Here is a 25,224-nt window from a genome sequence, read left to right on the forward strand (position 1 = left end):
TCATTTTATTAAGACAGAAATCCTTTTTCATATTTTTCTCTTATTTCACATGGGTAAATTACATTCCCATAGCCACTCACTGATCCGGGACAAAGCACATGATGTAGATTGACATCTCCAACATGTAGATTTGACCTACATAGAGCTAATCAGTGTAGACAAGTGTAGATGTGCTAGAGCGTTGAAAAGTCTTTCTTATAAAGTCCTTCCCATCCAGTAGCCCTCTGGTTCCTAAATTGGAAGACCTTAGATACTTGTCAATACCCTCGTTACCTTTTTAAGCTCACAGTTGCCGAGCAGACAATGAACTCTAAAGCAGAAGCTCCTGTCAAAGTCTGTAAGCCTCTGAATTGTAGAAAAAACACAACTGAAGGAAAAATCCTCATTAAACTTTAATTATTAACATTAAGTACTGATTAAAAAGGAATGAAAAAATATCCATCCTTTTGATCCTTTAATTCTAAGAAGAGATTCCTAGCAGAAATCCTTTCTGGTGCTTGAGCTGCATGGGTATGGGAATTTTAATTGAATTCGCTCATAGACAGAGTCTCTATATAAAGAATGAACAGTCTCTGCACATGTCTTTATAAGGCACTTGCTAAACAGTGCTTATCTTAATGGGGACATCCAAATTTTAAATTTGCCACCAACATCAGTGGAATTCAGTGACACTTTTTAAATAAATGTATGTCATAGGGCATTTAGTTTAGCTGAGAGCTAGCATGAAAGAAAATCTCTTGCAATTTTAAGACCGGTACCTCTGAGCATTTTATAGAAATCTCTTGATTAAGGCACTCCATTGCCCCATTATTCAGCTGGCATTTTGGTCTTACCTTGAGGACGCAGAACTGACCCAGAAACCATTTGGTGATTATCAGACAGTGACTGCTGTAAAACAGTAAGTGAGAAATTTTTTTTTTCCTCAGCTCCAGGGTTATTAGCCTTAAACATCTGAACTGTAGAAGTAACTGCTGATCCAGCTAGGAAAGTATGAAGGGAAATGAAGCTTGTGGTCTCTGGGAGATTTGATTTGATTCTTCCACCACCTGCCATTAGCAAAAGTTAAGTTTTATTAAACCCAGATTTGTTTAGAAAATAGGGGAACTAGGTGGGCTTTAGAGTTGCTGCTGAGGTATGCTTAGACTGGTACTGATTTCAAAGTAAATGGAGAGTACCAAGGGGGAAAACAGCATCCCATGAACTTTGATCTCCATCTATGTGACCTTGAGTAGTGAGTAGACTAGAGACATTTTTCAGGCAGATTTTCTTTGGTATGATATTCTAACCTGAGATGATGAAGCCCAATCTTACATGACACAGAAGAAGGAAACTTGGCAGAAATAGGTTAAGCAACTTGCCCAATTAGTGAAGCACATAGGCATGATACAACCTGGTTCTCCAGACTCCCTGTCTGGTCTTCTATTAGTCAATTTAAGAAAATTGATGTGTCAGCAGTGTCCTTGGTATCTGGGAGAAACAAAAACAGTTATGGTGTTTCCTGTCTTCTGGATATTTCTAAAAGCAAAATAATCATACAACCTTACTTAGAGATGACACTAAATAGCCAGTGTATTTTATGCTAATTATATTTAGTGTAATATTAATTAATATTTTATATTAATATTTTACATTCATTATATCTAGTGTCATCTCTAAGGAAGATTGTATAATCCTCTGAAAATGCTCCAAAAGCTGCTTACTCAACTCCTCTAAACACATATTGTAAGAAAAATGCGGCTCAGTTTGGGTCCCAAGGTAGCTCAGACCCTTGAATCCAGGGGAGCAAGCACTCTGGGGTACCCGGTCTGAGTTGAGGTCCAGCGACAGCACCCAGAAAGCTACTCCAGACACAGGAACTCACACCAGAGATTTTATTAGGCAGACAACCAGAGCGTCCACTCTCAGGGCTGGGAGGGAGAGGGGGGAGAGAGAGAGAGAGAGAGAGAGAGAGAGAGAGAGAGAGAGAGAGAAAGAGAGAATGGCGCAGGAGCTTCTCCTAAGTAGTGGAATTTCGAGGGCCAACAACAATCAGGCCAATTGCTGAGAAGGGGGCTTGCAGGCTGACTAGTGGACCAAAAACTGGCTAGGATGTTCACAGACTGATGATCTAGGTTGTAAGATGGGAGAGGGAGAAATGGCTGCAGCGTAAAGTGCTTTTTATTATACATGTGATGATGGTTTTGTTTTAAATAAAAAGACACAACTGGATTTAAAAAAATATTGTAGATAACTCCGAATACCAAAGCTGGTACAGAAATCTAAAATGAGCCTATTCATTTATTAGGTAGGGCTGCCAAAACAAAAGATCACAGAATGGGTGGATTCAGCAAGATAAATTTATTTCCTCATAATTCTAGAAATTAGATGTTCAAGATCAAGTTGTCAGCAGGGTTGGTTCGTTCTGAGGCCTCTTTCTTTGGCTTACAGAAGGCCCCCCTTCTCCCTGGGTCTTCAGATGATTTTCCCTCTGTGCTTATCTGTTTAAGAACATCAAATATTTCAGATTAGAATTCATCTCACAGGATCTCATTTTAACTTAATTAGATATTTAAAAGCCCTACTGCCACATACAATCAAATGTTGAGATACCAGGGGTTAGGACTTCAACGTATGAATGGAGGGGGCAGGGAAGGACACAGGACACACCACAAGTCAGCCTAATACCCCACATGCAAAGGAGGCTTAGAAGCAGCTAAGTGCATGAAGCTATAGCTGGAGAGGACCCTCGCCCCAAGTAAGGAGAATTATAAAAGTAAACCTGCTAACACAAATTCTCCTTGAACTCAAACAGGAATTAAGTTATAGGCAAGAACAAGGAAAATAGGAAGTGGAGATTCAATGTTTTTGTTGAACATTTTAAGGTCTTTATCTTATACTGTAGAAGGGTAGACATTTTTTAAATCTTTAGAATTAGTAACTATGTACTGAAAATTTAAAGTAACCACTGGAACTAAAGACATAAAAGTCTGTATTTCTAAACAGCAGAACAAAAATGAAAGTAATAATACATAAAACTTTCTTCTCCAACATAAATCAGGAAAGAAAAAAATTATATACAGTAAAAAGTATAAAATAAGATGATACAAATAATTCCAGATATACAAAATGGCAATAAAGGTTGATTAAAATCACCTTTTTGACAAGGAAGATAATTATATTAGATCTAAAATTCCAGCTATAAACTGCTAAAAAGAAATGCACTTAAAGAAAAACAAAAATAAAACACCAGCAAGGTTGAAATAATTAAAGCTATATAAAAATATATGTCAGGAAAATAATAACCAAATCAAGCTGGCATACAAATATTAATATTAGCATAAATTGAATTTAAAATGAAAAACCTTTATAGATATAAAGAAGTACACTTCAACATAATAAAAAAGATTATCTGCCTAGACTGAACTTGTTAAAATGGAAGAACATAACCTCAAAATACACAAAACGAATTGATGAATACACAAAGAGAAACCACTTAAGGGTTCTCTGCAAACCTGAAAAATGAACAACTGAAATGATGAAAATTATTTGAACAATGCCATTAATATGCTTGATCTAACGTGTCTAGTGCGCGAGCGCACGCCCACGTGTATGTGTGTGTGTGTGTGTGTGTGTGTGTACATCTGTGTAGAAAAAGAGACAAGGGGAATACAGGGAAAGGGAAGGATGGGGGGCTGGGTCCTTTCTGGGCACACGGTGAACATTTACAAGAATTCTAGGTCAGGAGTCTGCAAACTTTCTTCTAAAAGGGCCAGGTACATAGTAAACCTCTTAGGCTCCCAGGGTTACAAGGTTTCTCTCACAAGGACTCCACTCAACCAATGCAGTTCAAAAGCAGATTAGACAATACCTGCATGGATCTGCATGGTTGTATGTCTCCAAAGTCATCTTTCCTTGCACAAACAAGCAGTCAAATGTATTACTCCATAGACCTTCATTTGTCAATCTGACCCTATTTCAAGTCTTTACAAATTCTCATAAGTTTTAAAGAATTAATATATTATCGGCCTCATTTACGTAAATATGCATTCAATGTAACTGAAGTACAAGTCAGAAATTAAAACATACTTTTGAAAGTTATGAAAATTAGCAAATTTTTTCTCCTATTATGTATCAGAAAACACATGGAGTATTTTAAAATATTTATAAAAATTGGATATTATAAAATCGAATATCACAAAATATTTATAATTGAATAACAAAAATCTACACATAAAAATGTGGGAATCTTGGGCAAGGGATGTAGCTCAGTGGTAGAGTACTTGCTTAACACAAGCCCCTAGGTTTGATTCCCATCACGACAAAACAAGAAAAACAAATGTATAGATATTTGCTTTTCTATGTGTGCGTGTGTGTGTGCATGTGTGTGTGCACGTGTGTGTGTGTGTGTGTGTGTGTGTGTGTGTGTGTGTGTGTGTGACCCAGGATTGAAAGCAAGGGTGCTTAAGCACTGAACCACATCCCCAAACCTTTTTATTATTTTATTTTGATATAGGGTCTTGCTAAGTTGCTGAGGCTGGCTTTGAACTCACGATCTTCCTGCCTCAGCCTCCTAAATTGCTGGGATTACAGGCATCCACCACCATGCCTGGCTGGATATCTGCTTTTCTGCTTTCAGTTATTATGCAAAAGGATTCAAAACAATTATTGAGAAGAATAATAAACTTGTTAATTCCCTAATAAAAGTGAAAACAAAAAAGAGAACACACAAATTTGCAAAGTCATCACAGTAAAATGATAAGAAAGGAATATAGAAGCCACTTTATATCAATACATTTAAATATTTGGATTAAATAGCATATTGCTTGAAAGCTACAACTCACAAAAAAATTAATCTATACATAGCCCCAAATCGATCAAAATTCAAATTTCTAAACCAAAAATTGCATATTCTAACTCCACTTTCCTAAAAAGAAAAAAGTCATTAATATCTTCACTAGTGGCTTTTTACCAAATATTGAAGGAAGATTTAATAAAAATTTACATAAATTATTTCAATAAATGGGGGAAGGAAACTCCTATACACCTGGTATCAAAATATGTCAAGGATATTACTAGAAAAGCAAATTAAAATCCATATACCTCATGAATGTAGGCATACAAATAATCGAAATATCAGCAAACTGAAATCACACTAGTAAAAGGGTGTCCCTGGACCAATACCAGGGTTGGCGAATGACTGAAATAATTCACAGGGCTCAGCATAAGGTTGTTGCACTCGTAGCCAAGAATTATTACAATGAAAAGATTCAAAGCAAAATCAGCAAAAGGAAAAAGCAAATTGTGTAACATCTGGAGGAATCCAGGTACAAGTCAATAAGAATCCCTTCCTAAGGGAGTCATGTCAAATGTGCTTAATTCCTGCAGCAATGAGTTAAAAAAAAAAAAAAATGACATGTTTTCTACTAGAGAATATCATTAGGGATTCCATTTTTATTGGAGTTTGATCATGTAGGCACCCTCTGGCTAGCATATACCAGAATTTAAGGCTCCTAAAGGACAAGCAGGTGTTCAGCATAAACCACACTGTTCATGGTTTAAACTCAGTTAGGGTGGAAAAAGTCCTCCCGAAATCCATGTTTCCAAACATCACCCAATGACCAACCTTCCAGGTAAGCCTTTCTAATGACAGCAGTCTGAGGCTTGCCATAGTAACTTTTTTTTTTTCTGAATAAAGACCAAGTGGGGTTCATCTAAGGACTAAAATATTGATTTGACAATTAAAACCAACCAATTTAATTTGCCACGTTAACAAAATAAACCAACAATAATGGATATCTGCAGTAAAAGCATCTAATAAAATTCTACCCTCATTCAGGATAAAAACATTATTTTTTTGGCAATGTTGGGGATTAGAGCTTGGGCATGCTAGGCCAGAGCTCTACCACTGAGCTCCATCCCCAGCCCCCATGATAGAGATTCATAAAAGGCAATAACAGATGGAAACGTCTTCATCCCAATATAAAGCATCAAAGGCTAATATACTTAATTGTGAAATAAAGTACATTTGAAAACAAACAAATACTAAAAAGACCAATTGAGTACAGGAAGGGAATGGGGAGGGGAGATGGAAGGGATAGTACTGGGGATTGAAATGGAACAAATTATGTTGTATGCATTTATGAACACGTCAAATTGATCCCCACAATGATGCATAATATAATGTACTAAAATAAAATAAATCGCCTACTTTTTAGTGTGCAAGCAGTAAATCTCTATTAGTAGACAATGGGTTTACACTGAAAATTCTAAGTAATATACAAAACAACTAGTAAAAGTTAAGAATTAATCTTGCAAATTTACACTACATAAAGTTTATATTGAAAAGCAATTGTTTGGAGCTGGGGTTGTGGCTCAGTGGCAGAGTGCTTGCCTAGCATGTGTGAGGCACTGGATTCGATTCTCAGCACCACATATAAACAGTGAATAAAATAAAGGTCTATCAACATCTAAAAATATATTTTAAAAAAGGAAAAGCAATCAATATACTGGCAACATCAATTACAAAATTAACTTTTAAAATCACCCTTTCAGTAGCATTCAAACCAGAAAACACTTTAAAATAATGAAATACGTACAAAACATCTACACTGAAAACATTACTAAAAGGAATTAAAGAAAATTCCTGTTTAAATGTTTGCTCAAATATAATTCATAGATTCAACACAATCTCAGTGAAATCACTGCACGAATTTTTGGTAGAAAATGACAAACTGCTTGGTGCAGTGGCACATGCCTGTAATCCCAGAGGCTCAGGAGTCTGAGGCAGGAGAATCACAAGTTCAAGACTAGTCTCAGCAACTTAGCAAGGTGTTAAGTAACTCAGTGAGACCCTGTCTCTAAATAAAATACAAAAAAGGGCTGGGGATGTGTCTCAGTTTGTACTGGGTTCAATCCCTGGTAGCAAAAAGAAAATGACAAGTTGAATCTGCAATATCTGTCAAAATGTGCTGCAGTTGTCAAATTAAGTTTCATAAGGAAGCATAAAACTAGAGGACTTATACTACTTTGTTTTAAGATTTTACTACAAAAGAGTGTGGTACCATATAAAAGCTGGATAAGTCAAAGACTCTACATAGATAATCCATTATTATTCAAAAAGCTGTCAAAACAATTGGAAATGGGAAGTCATCTCATAAAATAGTGCTGAAACAACTAGATAATTATGTGAAAAAGGCAAATACTGACCTTCATCTCACACCATACCCAAAAAGTAATTAAAAATTGATTAGCGACTGAAAATAAAAGCTAAAAAAGTGTTAATATTCTAAACAAATTTTTAAAAAGCAAAGATTTCTCTATTAGGGCACAGAAAACACTACCGACTACCCACAAAAAGAAAAGAATGATGAATTTGAATTTACAAAGACATGTTTAAGAAAATACATAGCTTTGTTATGGACTGGAAGAAGAGATTTGCCAAAAATACAACCAAAACAGATACACAGATGACGAATTGATTCCAGATCTATAGATAGATGATAGATAGAAAGATAGGATTTATGGGTACTTTATACACAGTTACATAAAGGACTCCTGTAACTCATATTCTTGTTTATAAAACATAAAGAAGCCCAATGAAAAACAGACACATTCCTTGAATAGACATATCTCAAAAGTAAATATATCAATGATGAAAAAGTATACAAAAAGTTGTACATCATCATTTGTAATACCGGAAATGAAAATTTTAACCAATAATATGCCACTACACATCCACCATAGTGACTAATTTTTTTTAAAAAAACAACATCACAAAGTCGTTTGAGTTCCCCTGTACTTGAGCCCAATGTTGGGCACCAACTGTTGTGACCTGCACAGTATCAACAAAGGATCTCCAGAAGGGGAGACCAGAGATGGAGAAAAACACAGAGAAAAATAAAACAGAGATATTTTTAAGCGAAGCTGGGGCCAGGTGGGATACTGCACTCTGACAGAAGAACAGTGACCCAGAACTAGCTCTGTAAGTTTATTACATAGGATCTCGTCATTAGGAAGTTAAAACTATAGGGGCACTGTAAATCGTTCAAGGCTTGTGAGTTTTGTGTACTAAAAAGTTACAGAGCAAGAAACATTTTTGTTACTATCCTACTGTTACAGTACTGGGAACATCCTGCTATTATCTTGTTGTACCCTGGAAGCCCACTATTCGGAAACATGTGATGACTGTTAGCATCAGAGTCGGGTGTCAAGGCCGTTCACATCCTCACCATTAGGCAAGGAATGTTTCCCAGGCTTGGATTCTGCCAACACCTCAGGATCAGCTGATGACTGGGGGCTCATCTGCTCTACACATCTACCTACCTATTATAGTGTACACATTTTATTTATCACTGAATTATATATAATTAGCATATAAATGGTTTATGGCAAAATAACAAGTATATATAATTACATATACTTTATTATACACACAATATTTTCAAATATTTTGTTCAGGATGTTTTTGTCTAGGTTCATGAGTGGTCTAGGTCTTTCGTTAAACACTTTTCTTGTATACCTTTGGTATCAAGGCAATATTGATATCATAAAATGACTTGATATGTGTTACCCTGTCTCCGTTTTCTAAAAGAAACTGCAAAATTCACGTTAATTTCTCAAATGATTTATAGAACTTTCCAGTGAAAGTATTTAGTTCAGGAGATTTCTTTTTGGGAAGACCTTTTTATTATGAATTCAATTACTTTAAGGGTAATATGACTATTCTGATTCGTTATCTGATCTTGGTTGAGGCTTGCAGTTTTGGGATTTTGAGAGATTGGTCCGTTCCTACTAGATAGTCAAATTTATAAGTATCTGTATTCATAGTATCCTTACATACTCGTGAATTATGCAGGATCTTACTGATATTCTCTGTCTTATTCCTGGTATTGGTGATTTGTGTCTTCTTTATTTTTACTTTGTTGGTTTTTCTATAGGAGTATTAGTTTTGTTTACTGTTAAAGAAACATGTTTGTTTTATTCACTTTCTCTAGTCTTTCCGAATTTCAAATTTCATTGATTCCTGATCCTACATTTATCATTTTTGTCTTCCTATTTGCTTTCAGTTTATTTTGCTCTTCCTTTCCTAGTTTTTTTTTTTGTTTATATTTTTAGAAGTAGATGGACACAATACCTTTATTTTATTCATTTATTTTTATGTGGTGCTGAGGATTGAACCCAGTGCCTCATGTGTGCTAGGCAAGCACTCTACCACTGAGCCACAACTAGGAAACTAGGAAAGCCCCCTTTCCTAGTTTCTTGAGGTCACATTTGAAGATTTTTTTATTTGCAATAGGACCTGCTTTGTAATATAAGCATTTAGCATTACAAATTTCCTTCCCAGTATTGCCTCAGCAGCACCCCACATATATCCATGTTTTATTTCCTTTTCATTCAGTTCAACAATTTTAAAATTTCTTGCAAGGTTTCTTTGACCCACGATGATTAGAAGTATGCTTTCTTAATTTTCAACTGTTTGGAGATTCTCCTGTCATCTTTTTGTTATTGATTTTTTAATTCGATTCCATTACAGTCTGTGTGAGTTCCACTGTCTTATCCTTACTGAGATCTGTGGCCTAGGTAAAGGCCTACCTTGGAGAATGTTCTGTGGGCACGTGATTGTATATTTTTCTATGTTCTCTATTTGTATACAAGGACCTATTAGTTAACTTTTATTCAGATCTGCAGTATTCTGACTGATCTTCTGTCTAATGATTCTATAAGTTGCTAAAAAGGTATGTTGAAGTCTTCAAATATCATTGTGAATATCTCTATTCATCCTTTCTGATCTATCAGTTTTTCCTTCATGCATTCTGATGCTCTCTTGCTTGGAACACATACATTTAGGGTGCAATGACTTCCTTATGAATTGATCATTTTATCGTTATGTAATAATATTCCTCATTGTACAAAGTAATTTCATTTGCTCTGAAGTCAACTTTATCTTAATCATTACAGACACTCCTACTTCCTTTGATTCATGATGGCATACCATGTTTTTGTCAACCTTTTCTTATTTATTTATTTATTTACTTACTTATTATAGGGGACTGAACTGAGGGGCACTTTATTACTATGTCACATCCCCAGTCTTTTTATTATTTTATTTTGACACAGGATCTTGCTAAGTTGTTTAGGGTCTCCCTAAGTTGCTGAGGCTGGCTTTGAACTCATGATCCTCCTGCCTCAGCCTCCCAGGCTGCTGGGATTACAGGCATGTGGCACCATGCCATAACCATTCTTTTATTTTCAAACTACAAACATTTATTGAATTTAAAGTGACTTTATATTTTTCTACAAACTATGTATTTTTAACTGATACATAAACACATACAAATTATACTCTTTTTCTAAGTACCGGGGATTAAACCCTCGATGTTGGGCATGTTAGGCAAGGTCTCTACCACTGAGCAACACTCTCAGCCCCAAATTTATTATATTTACTCCATAAAGTAAAATTATTATTACTCCAAATTAATGGAGTGCCATTTGATATTTCAATGTATGTATATATTGTATAATGTTTAAATAGATCTCTCTCCTCAAACTTGTATCAGCAAAAGGGTTGTGAATACTTTCTAACTAAAGAAATGCAAATCAAAACTACACTGAGATTTCATCTCACTTCAGTTAGAATGGCAGGCATCAAGAATACAAATAACAATAAATGCTGGAGATGATGTGAGGGAAAAAGGTGTGTAAGTGAAACTTTTTTTGCAGGGAGAGTACTGCGGATTGAACTCAGGAGTGGTTTGTCACTGACCTACATCCCCAGCTGAGACAGAGTCTTGCTAAATCACTGAGGGTGTCACTAAATTGCTGAGGCTGGCCTTGAATTTACAATCCTCTAGTCTCAGCCTCTTGAATCTCTGGAATTACAGGCACGTGCCACCACACCCAGCTTTCTGCTACCTTTCCGAGATATACAGAATTGCTATGTAGGGTCACCCAATTGGGTAATATTGCACCAGAATTTCCTACTTCTATCTAACTCTAAGTTTGTACCCACTGCTCGACCTTTCCCCATCCCTCATCCCCTACACTACTCAGCCTCTGATAACAACTTCAGATTCCACATATAAAGTGAGATCATGCAGTATTTCTTTTTCTGTGCCTCACTTACTGTACTTAATGTAATAAACTCCAGTTTCATCTATGTTTTCTTTATTTTGGCTGAATAATATTCCACTGCATACATGTACCACGTTTTCTTTATTGATTTTTGGACAATGTACCACGAACAAGCATTGGAGAAAGCACAGTCTTTTCAATAAATGGTGCTGAAAAATGGGGTATCCACATACCAGACCCTATGTCTCTCACAAATTACAAAAAAAAAAAAAATGAATTAAAGATGTAAACGAGAGACCTTGAATCAATGAACCTACAACATAGGGTAAATACTTCGGGACACTAGAATGGGCAAGGATTTTGGGGACTAGATCACAAAAGCAAAGGAAATTAAAGAAAAAAAAAAAAACAGACAAATGTGATTAATCAAAACTAAAAAGCTTCTGCATAGGAAACAATAAACAAAGTGAAGAGACAACCTACATAATGGCAGAAATATGTGCCACCTATTCATTTGACAGAGGATTAATATCTAGAGTATATAAAGAACTCTAAAAATTCAATCACACCCACAAAAAAATCTGATTAAAAATAGGTGATATACCTAAATAAACTTTTCCCTAGAGAAGATACACAAGTGACCAACAGGTATATGAAAAAATGCTCAAAATCACTAATCATGGAAATGCAAATCAAAACTGCAATGAGATATAGTCTTACTCCACCAAGAATGGTCGCTATCAAAAAAGACAGATTATAAGTCCTGGTGAGGATGCAGAAGAAAGGGGACTCTCACGCACTGTAGTTGGGACTGTAGATGACTGCAGCCACTGCTGAAAATTATATGGAGGTTCTTAAAATGTTAAAAATACAACTGCCTGGGCACATGCCAATAATCCCAGAGACTTGGGAGGCGAGATCCTAAGTTCCAGAACCTAGGAATATGATATCTTAACTATCACAAGGGAATTGAGGTTGAAGATGGTATTAAAGTTGCAAATCGGCTGATTTTAAAATAGGAAGATGAGCTCAGATTATATGTGTGGGCCCAATATAATCACAAGAATCCGAAAAAAATAGAAGAGAGTCCGTCGGGAGGATTTGTGATTGTCAAAGTTACATAGCATGGAAAAGACTCCACCAGACATCATTTGCTTCAAAGAGAAGGCAAGGAATGTGGACTGATCTAGAAGGCGGAGAGGGCAAGAAACATGACTGCTAGAACCTTGAGAGAGAAGCACAGTCCTGCTGACATCTAAATTTCAACCCTATGCAACCCATTTTAGATTTCTAACCATCATTACATTAAGGCAATAAATCTGTATTGTTTCAGACCACTAAGTTTGGGTTAATTTGTTACAGTAGCAATAAAAAATACAATAACCAACTACTGTGAGTGGGAAGGACAGCAAGGGACTGAAAATCACTTCAGATATCTGACCTAGATGATCAGAAGTTGCCATTAATATAGAAAATGTAGGAAGGTAATGAGGCAAAGGAATGGAGAGAATGGAGACAAAATAGTAGAAAAGAGAAAAACTAATGATTTTGGTTTAGGGTATGTTGATGGATAGTTTCATGATATGCCAGAAGCTGTGACTAAAGAGTAACTTATACATGAATCAGGACCCAGAAAAGAGGAATTCCTGGAGATACATACAGGGCCGTGCCATTAGATGGATGATAGGAAAAATAGAGGCAAGATCAGAGAGAGAGAGAGAGAGAGAGAGAGAGAGAGGAGACAGAAGAGACGATGAAGGAGCACAGAACAGAACATTTAAGAGGGGACTGGGAGGGGTTCAGTTAAGAGACACTGAAACAGCAAAAGGTGAACAAAATCCAGGAACTGGTATAATAGAAACAAAAGGGAGAGAGTTGGAAAAGAAAGCAATGACCCACAGGTATATGCAAAAATGCTCAAAACCAAAGGAAAGGAGTGTTGGAACAGAAAGCAATCAAGACATCTAAATGATGCAGAGATATCCAGTAATTTTAAAGTATATATACCTTTATGGTATGTTCCTGGTTCAATGTTTCCTCAAATGCTAAAAGTTTAAATAAAGCAGAGAACAACTAGATTTTGGACTAGCGTCAATAGTACATACCTTAAGCAGCTGACTATTGACAAGTTCACATATGATCCATCAAAATTTCTACTAAGTCCTAAGCAAGGTTTTATGAATTATTCCATAAATTATCATCTTTTACATTGGTTCTTCATTTGGAAACTACATTAGATGGAAGTATCCTAGAAGAATTCACTATCATCATTTATATTTACCTATTTAAATCAAACCAATTCCTAACTAGATAATAAACAAATGAAGAACATTCAGTCTTTCAGTCTCATCATCTGTATGATTAAATTAATTCAGTTTCTGTTAAGTTCCAAAGCACTTTTGCATTCTTTATATTAGTTCTACAAAAAGTTTAAACATGAACGAATGACTTTTTTCGGTGGGGTACAGGGGACTGAATCCAGGGATGCTGAGCCACATCCCCAGCCCTTTTTTATATTTTACTTAGAGACAGGGTCTCACTGAGTTGCTTAGAATCTTGCTAAGTTGCTGAGGCTGGCTTTGAACTCGAGATGTTCCTGCCTCAGCCTACATGAATGACTCCTATTTATTTACAGATCATATATATCAGAAAGGAAGTGGACGGGGAAATGAAATATAGGGAGAAAGGAAGTAGAAAAAAGGGTTAAGAGGAGAAAGTTGAGTAAGAACGTAAGAGGGAGGAAGAGAAGGAATGACAGAAAATATACTAGAATACTGCCAGTTATTTCTAAATAGTAGAATTTTGAGTAACTATAAAAAAACTTAAATATCCAAAATTCGACCTGGTATCAATGTAGACTGACAAAGATTTTCAGAAAATAATTCAGAAATTTGTGTCAACAAAAAAATTAATCTCAAATTAAATTTAATTTTCTAATCTGATAATCTTATTTTTGAAAATATATCCTAAAAAAAATTCCAATAATAAAAATATATCTATAAGAAGGTGATTATAGCATTGCCTGTGGGCTTAGGTGTGGCTCAGTGGGAGAGCACTTTCCCAGCACATTAAAGGTCCTGGATTCCATCCCTAGGACTGGGGGAAGAAAGTGTTCACTGTAATAGCAAAAATAGTAGGCAGCCCCCCGTGGAATACAGGGAGACTTTAAATTGTTACTATCACCAGCACCAAAAAATAGAACATATTAAAAAATGTATATATTAAGTGAAAAATCCAGGTCCACATTGCATACATAATGTCATAACTGCTACATAAAATCAAGTATGTATATGTGAACACTGGAAAGCAAAATGTAAAAAACACATGTTCTATTTGAAAGAAATTAATTTGCTCCCATTTTTTTCCCATTTGACCCAAGCGATATTTGAGCAGTTGGTACTCAAAAACTTCTGACACTCTGATTTTGTGTACTGAAATATGAAATATTCTCATTTGTACCAAAGAAATAAAGAAAACATCAAGTTAATTAGCTAAGTCTATGGCACCAACCTGACTTAATAAAGACATGCACAAAGATAATTCTCTTGTTGCTCATGGATTGAGCGACAATGATAGGGACAGTGATTTGCCTTGTTAACGAGACTTTGCTTAGTAAAATTGGTCTTGTATTCTCAGCATTGCAATGTGTGGCAAAAGGTTCTCAATCATGAAAAAGTAGATGTTAATGCATCATAATTTAAATACAAAAACAAAATATTTAAGGCTTAATTTTATTAATTCTATGAGTAACATGTGCATGGAAGCTGATGTATATGAATATAGAATAAACAAAATAAAATAAAAAACAATAACAACATCTGAAAGCTATCCAATATGGGAAGAATATTCTATATAGTAAACACTCATGGTAAAAACGGTCCAGGTTCTATTTCACACTGAAAGTAATTAAGAGAGAATATGCTTGAGGCTATATACAGCCACTGGTAATATATAAAACAGAAAAAACTGCCCAGATCAAATAGTATTTATCTAAACTTTGGTCTAAAATAAGCAGATATTTGGCAACATCGAAATGATGGGATATTAAAGATGTTTGGTAACAGTGAAAACAACAGAATTGAAAATATTCAGATCAATATGGTATCAACTAAAAAATAAAAAAGAACTGAAATATTCATTCTGAATGTATCTGATGACATCAGTTTAGAGTAATAACAGCTGAAGGAATTATTTAGAATGCATTTCTATAGGAGATTAACCAAAGGCTTAAAGCAATCCTGGGAGAATTATTAAGGAAAAACAACTAAATCGTGGGAAATAGAGTAAGCTTTGTTCCATGACAACTTTTCCGGTTCAAATCACCTCTACTTCAGCTCCAGAGTAGCCATGAAAACTAACAGCCACTGTCACAGTGAAAACCACCATCCTAGTTTCTATGATCTGAATGGCTGCGTAAACCACAATTCACATGTTGAGGTCGTAACTACAAGGTGTGGGGCATTTGAGAGGTAATTTGGTCATGAGGATGGATCTCTGGTGAAGGAGATTAGTATCTTTAACAAAGACAACCCTGAAAGATCCTTCATCCTTTCTCCTATATGAAGACACAGCAAAAACTTGCCTGTCTGAGAACCAGGAAGCAGGCCCGCTCGAGACACTGAATCTACCTGTCCTTGTACACAGACTTCCCAGCCTATGAGAAATAAGTTACTATTGTTTACAATCCACTCAGTTGGGGGTATTTTGTAATAATAGCATAAATGAACTAGCACATTAACAGTCACGGCAGAGGACAGAACAGACTTAGGAATCTATTGTGGACTGCAGATTTCTATCTCCCCCAAGTTCATATACTTATGCCATAATTCCTAGTGTGGCTATATTTGGAGATGTTGTATAATAAAGTAATGAATGTTAAATAAGATCAAAAGGGTGGAGGTTATAAAGATGGAATCTGATCCAACTGAATCACTGTCTTTACAGGAGGAGACAAGAAAGTGTGCACCCTCTCTCTTTCTGTTTCTTTTTCTTTCTCCACACACAGAGGAAAGGCCATGTAAGGTTACAGTGAGAAAATGACCATTTGCAAGAAGGGAGAGTCCTCACAAAACACTGAACTTGTGGGCACCTCAGTCATGGACTTCTAGCCTCCAAAATTGTGAGGAAATAAATTTCTGTGCTTTAAGCCACCTCGTCCATACTATTTTGTTATGGCAGCCTAAGAAAATTAATATAAGGAGCTTCAAAGGCTATTTCCAGAGAATTTTCATTATTTGACTTGTCTGGTAGTTCCATGGAAGATCCTGTGATGGAAGTCTTCCATGGAAGACTGTAAGGATGTCTTCATTTGACTTGCCCCAAATATCACCCAGAAACAGTAGCCTAAGGGGTGGTCATAAAATCCGATTTGTCAAATTCCAACAGAACTGTATTTTAATTTCACTAACCCAATAGAAAATTCTTTAATTGTCTAAATCTCCTCAAAACATTTATTCACTTCTATTGTTCTATCAACACTATCACCTTGAAGGACACTCTTCTGGAAGCTCCTTACCTGCACCAATCTTGACCAACCAGTTGACTTCTATGGCTGGTCCAAATTTGTCACCCTCAAATCGCCATCACCCTTCTAAGGATTTCATTGATCTCTCTCCTGTATCGTGTCTCCTATTTTCTGTATCCCAAATCTTTATCTTTCTTGGTTTACTTTTTCCTTTTGTGCAGAAAAATCTGTAGTAGCTTCCTGGAAAAAAAGATGCACAGGGAGATAAAATTTTTGACATCTTATATTTCTGAAAATGTCTGCCTTTCTACTTGTACATCTCATTATTAGTTTGGGTGAGAATCGAAACACAAGTCAAAAACCATTTTCCTTCAGAATTTTCAAAGCATTACTCTGTCGCTTTCTGGTTCATAGTGATGATGCTGAAAATTCTTAAGCCAACTGATTCCTGAACCTTTGTACTTGACCTATTTTTTGCCCCTAGAAACTTGTACAAATTTTCGCTTTGTTCCCAGTGTTATGAAATTTCACAGTGATGTATCTTGGCATGAGTCTATTCTCATCTCTTTGGCTGGGTGCTAGCCTTTTAATCTATAAATAAGTATCCTTTAGCTCTGAGACTTTTCCTTATATTATTTTGCAGATAATTTCTTTCTCTTTATTTCATTTACTTATTGTCTTTCTAGAACTTATGTAATTAAAATACTGGAGAACATCTTCTTGGAAAAGAACAGACACACTGATTCTATTTGTGTGTGTACATATGGACCTAAACTCTGGAACCAATCCACCCTGGCTCAATATTTTGATATATTATCAAGAAGACATGTTTTTCTATTTCTTGGTGTTCACATGAAGTGTGACCCAATAAAGGAAAATGGTCAAAGACTGAACTGTAGGGGGAGCACTTGGAAGATGCAAACACTGTCCCCTCCAGAACTTCAGTACATAAATACTTTCAAATCCCATGCAAGTTGATCTGAGCTTCAACATTCTCCACAGTTAAATACGAATAAACGGATTTTTGCTAAGCTCTAGGATCAAAGATGAAAATGCTTTCACTGCCTTCAGTGAGATCTCAGTCCAAAGGGAGACAAATAAAGATGATAGAAATGAGGAATATGTAACAGTGAACCTGATTGGTGTACTTGGAGAAAAGGGAGTTCTCAGGAATGCTCCAAGGTGTCACTTGGGATCATAAAGTGAGAAAAGTGAATCTTAGTCTTTATAGAGTAACAGACCCTTTTAGAGATACAATGAAATCTATGATGTCTCTTGCAATAAAAATACACATATAATAACTTACTAACACAGAGTGTGCACCATTACAGTTCTGGGTCTGAGAGAATGATTAGGAATTTCTAGGCAGAGAAGAAGAGGAAGGGAATCCAAATAGGAAATACGTGTAAAAGCCTGGTGACATAATTCAGTGCGATAGGAGCATAAACTGGCAAAGGAATCAAGCCTAGTATAATATGAAAATAAAAGATAAAAAGATAGCCCGAGCTAACGCACTAAGTATCAAAACATCAGTCACACGCTTTGTTTACTCAGAGACTAGACCTTGATTGAGGGAGATTTCCCACAGCACGTCAACCCTCTCCTAACTGTTAAAAAGGATAACTGGAACAGCTAGTCCCCACATGGAACACTAATTGATATTCTGAGAGTGTGGAGTTTCACTGGCATCAGCTGGAGGTGTTGAGTGTGGAATGTTCACATCTTAAGCTTCCAGCTTCATGACACAGAGGAGAGAAAAAAAAAAAAAAAAAAACGAAAAAAAAAAAAAAAAACACAATGTTTGAATGGAACCAAAGCGCCTGAACAGCTGTGCTAATTATTTTGCTTCTTAATAAGTTACAACAGAATGACAATCTTCAGTGAGTTGCAATGATTCTCAACACTGGCAGCAAATTAGATTTACCCCGGGAGCTTTCAAAAAGCCTAACTTGCCAAAGAGCCACCTCGGACCAACAACTGAATTGGAACGCCTGGAGAAGGAGTGGAGCCCAGGCATCTGAATTCTGAAAGCTTGCCAGAAAATTCTAATCCAGAGCCGGAACTGAGAACTACCACATTAAGGACATTACCACACAAATGTAAACTTTTACATACTAATCTGACCTTAATTATATTTCACTGTTTCCATGCAGTGTTATTCAACTCAAAAATAATTTTTGAAAAACTAAAAAAAATTATGTTTGGCCATATGAATTGCTTTGCTAGGTTGCTGGGGATGTTACATGAAGGAAATATGGGAAGAGCCAGGGGAATCGAAGCAGCATGCTAAGGGGATAATGTCAGACCCATAGGCAGCCAGTCTATGCTGGAAATGTTCAGAGCCGGCCTTTTCGCATTTTAGTCTCCTCTGCTGAGTGTGCTGCCTGAGGCTATTGTTCTCTTCATATCTTGCAGATCTTTCAGGGGAAAAGACTACATGCACCAACAGTTTTTTTTGCTAAGGGTCTTGTGATTAATTGGATGGCCTTTTATTTGGACAGTCTGAGGACAAGATTTTTCCTTTTTTGGCTCAGGAAGCCACAGGCAGGAGTCATGCAAAAATTAATATTAGCATAGCTAATAAGTCACTCATTGCCATAAAATATACAGAACCCAACATTGTAATTTCTGTTACATTCAAACACTATACAAATTTGCAATTGATCGTTTCTTATGGTCTACGTCACGCTTGATACCAAACAGAACTGTAAGAAGAGAGTCACACGATGATTATTCAATAAATATCTGTGGACCTCTCTGTGTATCAAGAAAAGTGATAAGTGCTGAGATTAGAAAACATACCATGGATCTGTCCGTGACATGTTCTCATTCTACTGAAGTGCATAATAACAGTGCATTGAGGGGTACATGGAAAAACAGGTGAGTTAATGAGATGTCAGGATCACTTACAGCTGGGCTAGGATACGCCCAAGTCTCTTTGAGGTCCATTAGCACCAGAATGGAAAGATTAGAAGACATTCTGTAGACAAAGAGAAACCAGGATTTTTGGGGGGACGGATGTTGGGAAAATAAGATCGGAACGTCAGGAAGACAGTAATGCTAACTTTAATAAACAGGGTAGATTAAAGATCAGCAGGAGAAGATGCAAGCTAAGTTATCAGTTGTATTAATAAGAGCAAGAAGCAATGGAGGCTTGGGCAAGGAAAATAGAGGTAAAGATTGAAAGGAAAAGACAGATGCTATAGAATCATTGCAGTGATTCCGTAGTGGCTCACACCTGTAATCCCAACAATTTGGGAGGCAGAGGCAGGAGGATCACAAGTTCACAGCCACCCTGGGAAGCTTCGGAGATCCCATACATTTTTTTTTAAAGGGGCTGGGGATGTAGTTCAGTGGTAGAGCACTCCTGGGTCCAATCCCAGTCTCATGTCTATCTGGAAGTCAGTATCAGGAAATCATTAGACTGGATGACTTATAAAATGGCTTCTAATTCCAATTCTCTGATTCAGTTAATAGTAACCAAAAGTATCCTATTTGAAGTTAGTGTCCTTTTCATGTTCTATTCAATGATCTTATAAATAACTCTCCCCCAAGTCACCTCTGCATTTCTCTCAGCCATGAGGATCTAAAGCAAAAGTCTGCCACTGGCGTCAGCTTCAAAGGCGTCTTCTCCCAAGTCTTCAGAGAGCCTCCAGCATTTACAATAAACACGGCTCTCAGCACAAAAGATAATAGCACGTTCGACTCCTTTCTGTCGGCCTGAATGTTGATTAAGACTTCAGTAATCATACCCTACTCTCTACAAATCCAAAATCAAAAACGCAGATTAATTTTCAGAGAACAGAAGGAAAGAAGAGAAAGAAAGAAAAAAGGCTCATTGCTAAAAGAAAGGAAGCATGAAAGAAGGTTCATCAGCCAGTTCATCTGGATATTTTCGTTTCTCAAGTGCCCACCTATCCCGGTATTTTTGAGTACTCTTAAAGAGACATTAAAGTATTATATCAAATGGGATGCTTAAAAAGATGACTGAAGTTATAACAGGTGAACTTTAACTACCAGAATTACTGCTGGCCTAATGAGAGCTCTGATCTGTGGGCATGTGCCTGATGATGTTTTTGTAATTCCACCAGCAGGGCCGGGAGCAAAGTTTCTTCTACTGCTGGGTCTGCTTTATTGAATTTCCTGCCCGTCCTAATTCTATGTATTTCCAATTAGCTGACCTTCAAAGCTGACGTTAGTAGAAAGGAATTGTTTTCTGACAAGCTAACATTTTAAGGCTAATGGTTTTTTAATAAGCAATTGAGTTTGCAGCATTCAGCTCTTGTTATGTTTTATTGGTTTTTGTGCTTGAATTTGGTATGTGTGTTTTGGCGTGGCTCCATGGCAGGTGCAATTCTAAAAATGGAATCAATAAGATTCACTGTGATGTATGATATGAGCATTCGAAGCTTAGCTTTCAAAACAAAATACCACAGTCCTACAAAGAAAATGTGTTGATTCCTTCGGGCTTTCCCTTCGGTAGCTCTTTGAAATCTTATTCACACTCCTCCAGAGTCCAAATCCACCCTCTCCTAAACAGTTCTTACTCAGATTCGTGATCTCATCTCTTCCTTTTTCGAGGAGATTATGTGCATCTATCAGGAGAGTCTGAATACAGCCTGTTTCCTTTAAAAAATCTTTCTACATTTTCTATAGTACTGTAATTAGTTGAGCTTAATAAATCTCGGTCAAATGACTGGTTGAATGAACTTTTCCTCTCTTCGTTCTTCTCTGACTCACAGTGAGAGGAACCCCTCCCTTCCAGTCCAATACCTGTCAACGATGGAGAATTTATCTGATTCTACCCCCTCCGGCCATCTTCAAGATCTTGCTTCGGCACATGTTTCTTAGTGTCTTTGGTCTGGATTTCTCCATCGGCCACTTAGTGGCTCTCTATAAACACAAATGTCTCCTTTCTGTTAAATACAGTGAAGGAGAAAGAGAGTGGGGATGGGAACAAGAGGCACATGAGAGGACGCCAGGTTGGGTGGCAGTGCTCTGTTGTTTAATGTCTGGGTGGCAGATATAAAGCCGTGTACTTTTTTGTATGTTTTTCATGTTTGAGTTTTATTTTTTGAAAACAGAGGGATAAACACCTCACAGGTAGGATGATTAGAAAGGTTGGATTGTGGTTTGAGAAAGTGAATGATTCTAATGACTAAGTAGGAGTTCTGCAAGTCGGGTGATTTCCAATGCTTCATTTTCAACAAAACGGAATGACTAGCAGTTGTCCAGTATATAATGGGAGGTTTGTAACTTACAGAGAGTTCAAAGAATAGAGTGAAATTGCTGTAAAAGGAAAAAGAAAACCTCCTGCCATTCATATATACCTGCTTATGGAAGCAAAGTCTCTTCGGTTCTTCCATCCATAAAAACAAAGAATCAAAATAGAGTTGATAATGAACCTTGTCTCATTTGAGCAATTAGTATTAGTCATCACTGTTTACAAGAGCAAATGGAGGGGCAGAAACAGTTCCCTGAATCTCATTAAGAAATGCACTTTCAATAAATGTTAATACTTTGTTTAGCAATTATCTTCCAAAAAGTTTTAACATTACTCTCAATCAATTGGTAGGATGTTATTAATTGCAATGCTAACCCAACTCAGAAGAAACTTAAAACTTATGGTTGCCTGAAACTAGTAAAAAATTCAATCAGCACATATTTTTCTGAGATTAATAATAAGGTGATCCATAAGAGGTCTTTAGGTACTAGAAAACTGTAGCCTGTCATAGGCGAATCTTAGAAATATAATGGTGATGGCGGGAAAGACATCACAAAGAAAACTGTATGGTATATTTTTTTATAGTAATTTCAGACAGACACAAAGCTAATCAATCTCAGGGATCAGCAAACATTTCATATAAAGGGCCAGAGAGTATTTTATATTGTGGGGCCATATGGTCCCTCTGCTGACAATTTAATTTCAGCTTTTGTCTGTGAAAACAGTCGAACACAACACATAAATGAAGGAGCATTGTTCCAATAAAACTATTCATATGAAACAATTTGGCAGGACACATCCGGCCTGTGAGCTTGGTGACCCTTGGTGTATATTGTAGAGGAATACATACCCATGGCACCATAAAGCTATGCTAACTACCAGCCACAAGGCAGAGTTACAGTCGGTCAGGGCAACAGAAGAAAAGTCTACAGAAATGATTTATTTCTTGATCTCAGTTGGTTACGACATGATTGCATACTGTAAAAACACTTGTTAAACTTTACATAGGTTTTATGTCCTTTTTGTATATTATATTTTACAATAACGTTCTTCAACGATTCCTCTGTTCTGTTACATATTGTTCAATGACACTGTACAGATGTTTTATTAACTTACTTTTATGCCAATAATGAATAAAATACTCCTTTTTTTGCCCATTCAACAAAATACATTCCTGGTGTCCCGATGTCAAAAATCTCAATTCTAGGACTTCATCTCAAAAAATTAATCACACAAGGGAAAAACTACATATACTCAAAGAAATTTACCCCTCTGTTATTGGTAGTGGGAAACTCCTGGATACAAGCTAAATAGCTACTAATAAAAGACTGTGAAATAATCTATGGTACATTATATTGCCATTAAAAGTCATAATGTAAATCCATATTTACTGGCATGTAGACTATATCATTAAATGAAAATATGCATGTTATCAAATAACATACAGTATGATTATTCTATATGTGGGATGACGCATGTATGTATGTATGTGTTTAGAAAATATTTCTTCCAGTTCTGTTTGTGATTAACCTCAAGGACTAAAACTGAACCTGTATTTGAATCCAGCCCAAACAGGAAATGCTTCTTCTGCAGATATTTTTCTTCTGGAGTGTAATGCAGTCTTAAGCAAATGTTCAGAGCAACAGTGATTTGGCTCATTGTATATTATGAATCAAAATACTGCACTGTACTCGGTCAAGAGGACCCTGCCAGAAGAATGTTCTGATTTATTAAACTTGTCTCCCTAAGGATGATAAAGCAGCTAAAGGAATAATTTTCAACATCTTCTCCCCTGCTTGGATCTTAGGAAGCGATAACCTAATATGATCGAAGGCCCCCATTCTGATGTGTCAGCCTTGGGGACAGGGTCCAGTAAAAGGTTGGTTCTACTCTGAGTAAATGAATATGACCCAAACTTCAAGCTGTTGTAAATGTTCTGAGCTCTGGGTATAGTTTGAAGTTGAGAACACCCCAATAACTTTGGGACAATACACTGAAACCAAAGGTTACTTCCTGATCATATTGAGAGAGGGAAGTAAAAAAAAGGAGAGTGGAAAGACAATCCATACAACTGAGCCTTGGTCCAGAAGGAGCCATTTACTTTGTATTGACAATAAATAGCTTTCCTCCCATTAGCAATCTTCTATCAAGGGCTACTGAAGAGGGAGAAAGAGCTGGCAATATTGTGTAATTTGATGTTATTTTTCTCTTTTTGCCACAATGTTACCTTTTCGTGCCTGTGACCAAAATACCTGACATAAACAACTTGCAGGAGGAAAAGTTTACTTTGGGCTCACAGTTTCAAAGGTTTCAGAGGTTTCAGTCCATGATCAGTCAACTTCACTGCTCTGAGCCTGAGGTGAGGCAGAATATCATGGTGGAAGGTCATGGCAGAGGAAACTGCTCAGCTCAGAGTAGCGAGGAAGCAGAGAGAGGGGAGGGCAGAAAGGGGTCAGGGTCAAGATATAGTCAGCAAGGACGCCCCCCACCGCCCACCATGGACTATTGCCTGGAACTAAGTCCCACCTCTGAACAGTCCATTTAGCCATCAATGGATTAATCCACTGATGAGGTCAGAGCACTCATGATCCAATGGAATCCAAAGCCCCACCTCTGAGCATATGAGACCTTTGAGAACATTCTGGATAAAAACCATAACAGATACATAAACATTATATACATATATATAAAATTATATATTACATTATATATATGTGTGTGTATACACATATATGTATACAGGTTTTCCCACTCGTGTCTAGTGTTAAGATTTGAATTATATAAAGTATTGAGAAATAAAGTAAAGTTATAAATTCCTGTATAGATAAATGTTAGCAAATGTGTTTACCCAAACAATGGTGCTTGTTTTTCCATATTGTTGCATTTTATGTATTTTTTACTTTGTTCTTTGTACTATTTATATATTTAATCTTACAATAAGCATGGATCATTTTCACACAAAATAATAATGTCTTAAGGCTATTTTTTAAAAGTACTTTCCCTTGATGGAGTGGTAGAGTGCTTGTCTCACAAGTGTGAGGCACTGAGTTCAATTCTCAGCACCACATAGAAATAAATGAATAAAGGTCCATCAACAACTAAAAGAAATATTTTTTTAAAAAGTACTTTCCTTTGAAAATACCACCCCCAAGAGCAATTTCTCTCCTGTCTTTGTTTGTTTGTTTGTTTGTTTGTTTGCTTGCTTTTGTGGTACTGGGGATTGAACTCAGGGCCTTCTGCTTGGGAGGCAAGCACTCTACCAACAGAGCTATATCCATAGCCCTCCTATCGTTTTTGTTTATCTCTTTTTCCTCATTATGAACTTAATTATTTTCCAACAAGAATTCCATCCCTACCAATCCCCTGAAAGTGGGTTCTCCAAAGTCAAACTTTATCAATACAAAATCCTCAGTCTTCATTTCCTTTGCTAGCTCTCCCCAGCATTCAGTATAATTAACTCCTCTTAGCTATACAAAATGTCTCCCTT

At 36.5% G+C, this 25,224-nt stretch overlaps 1 long non-coding RNA gene across 1 annotated transcript in view; it reads right to left on the reverse strand.

The window, feature by feature from the left end:
* Nucleotides 1–2,183: 2,183 nt before the first annotated feature.
* The window catches only part of LOC306651890, a 118,587-nt gene continuing 95,546 nt past the window's right edge, over nucleotides 2,184–25,224 (reverse strand). Inside the window, exons 2-3 of the long non-coding RNA XR_013761235.1 lie at nucleotides 16,565–16,753; nucleotides 2,184–2,477 (exon numbers count right to left, since the gene is read on the reverse strand). This is a non-coding gene — a long non-coding RNA (uncharacterized lncRNA). The remainder of the gene's footprint in view (nucleotides 2,478–16,564; nucleotides 16,754–25,224) is intronic.

The sequence above is a fragment of the Sciurus vulgaris genome (genome assembly GCF_902686455.1).
Source record: "Sciurus vulgaris genome assembly, chromosome: X".
NCBI classification, from domain to species: Eukaryota; Metazoa; Chordata; class Mammalia; order Rodentia; family Sciuridae; genus Sciurus; species Sciurus vulgaris.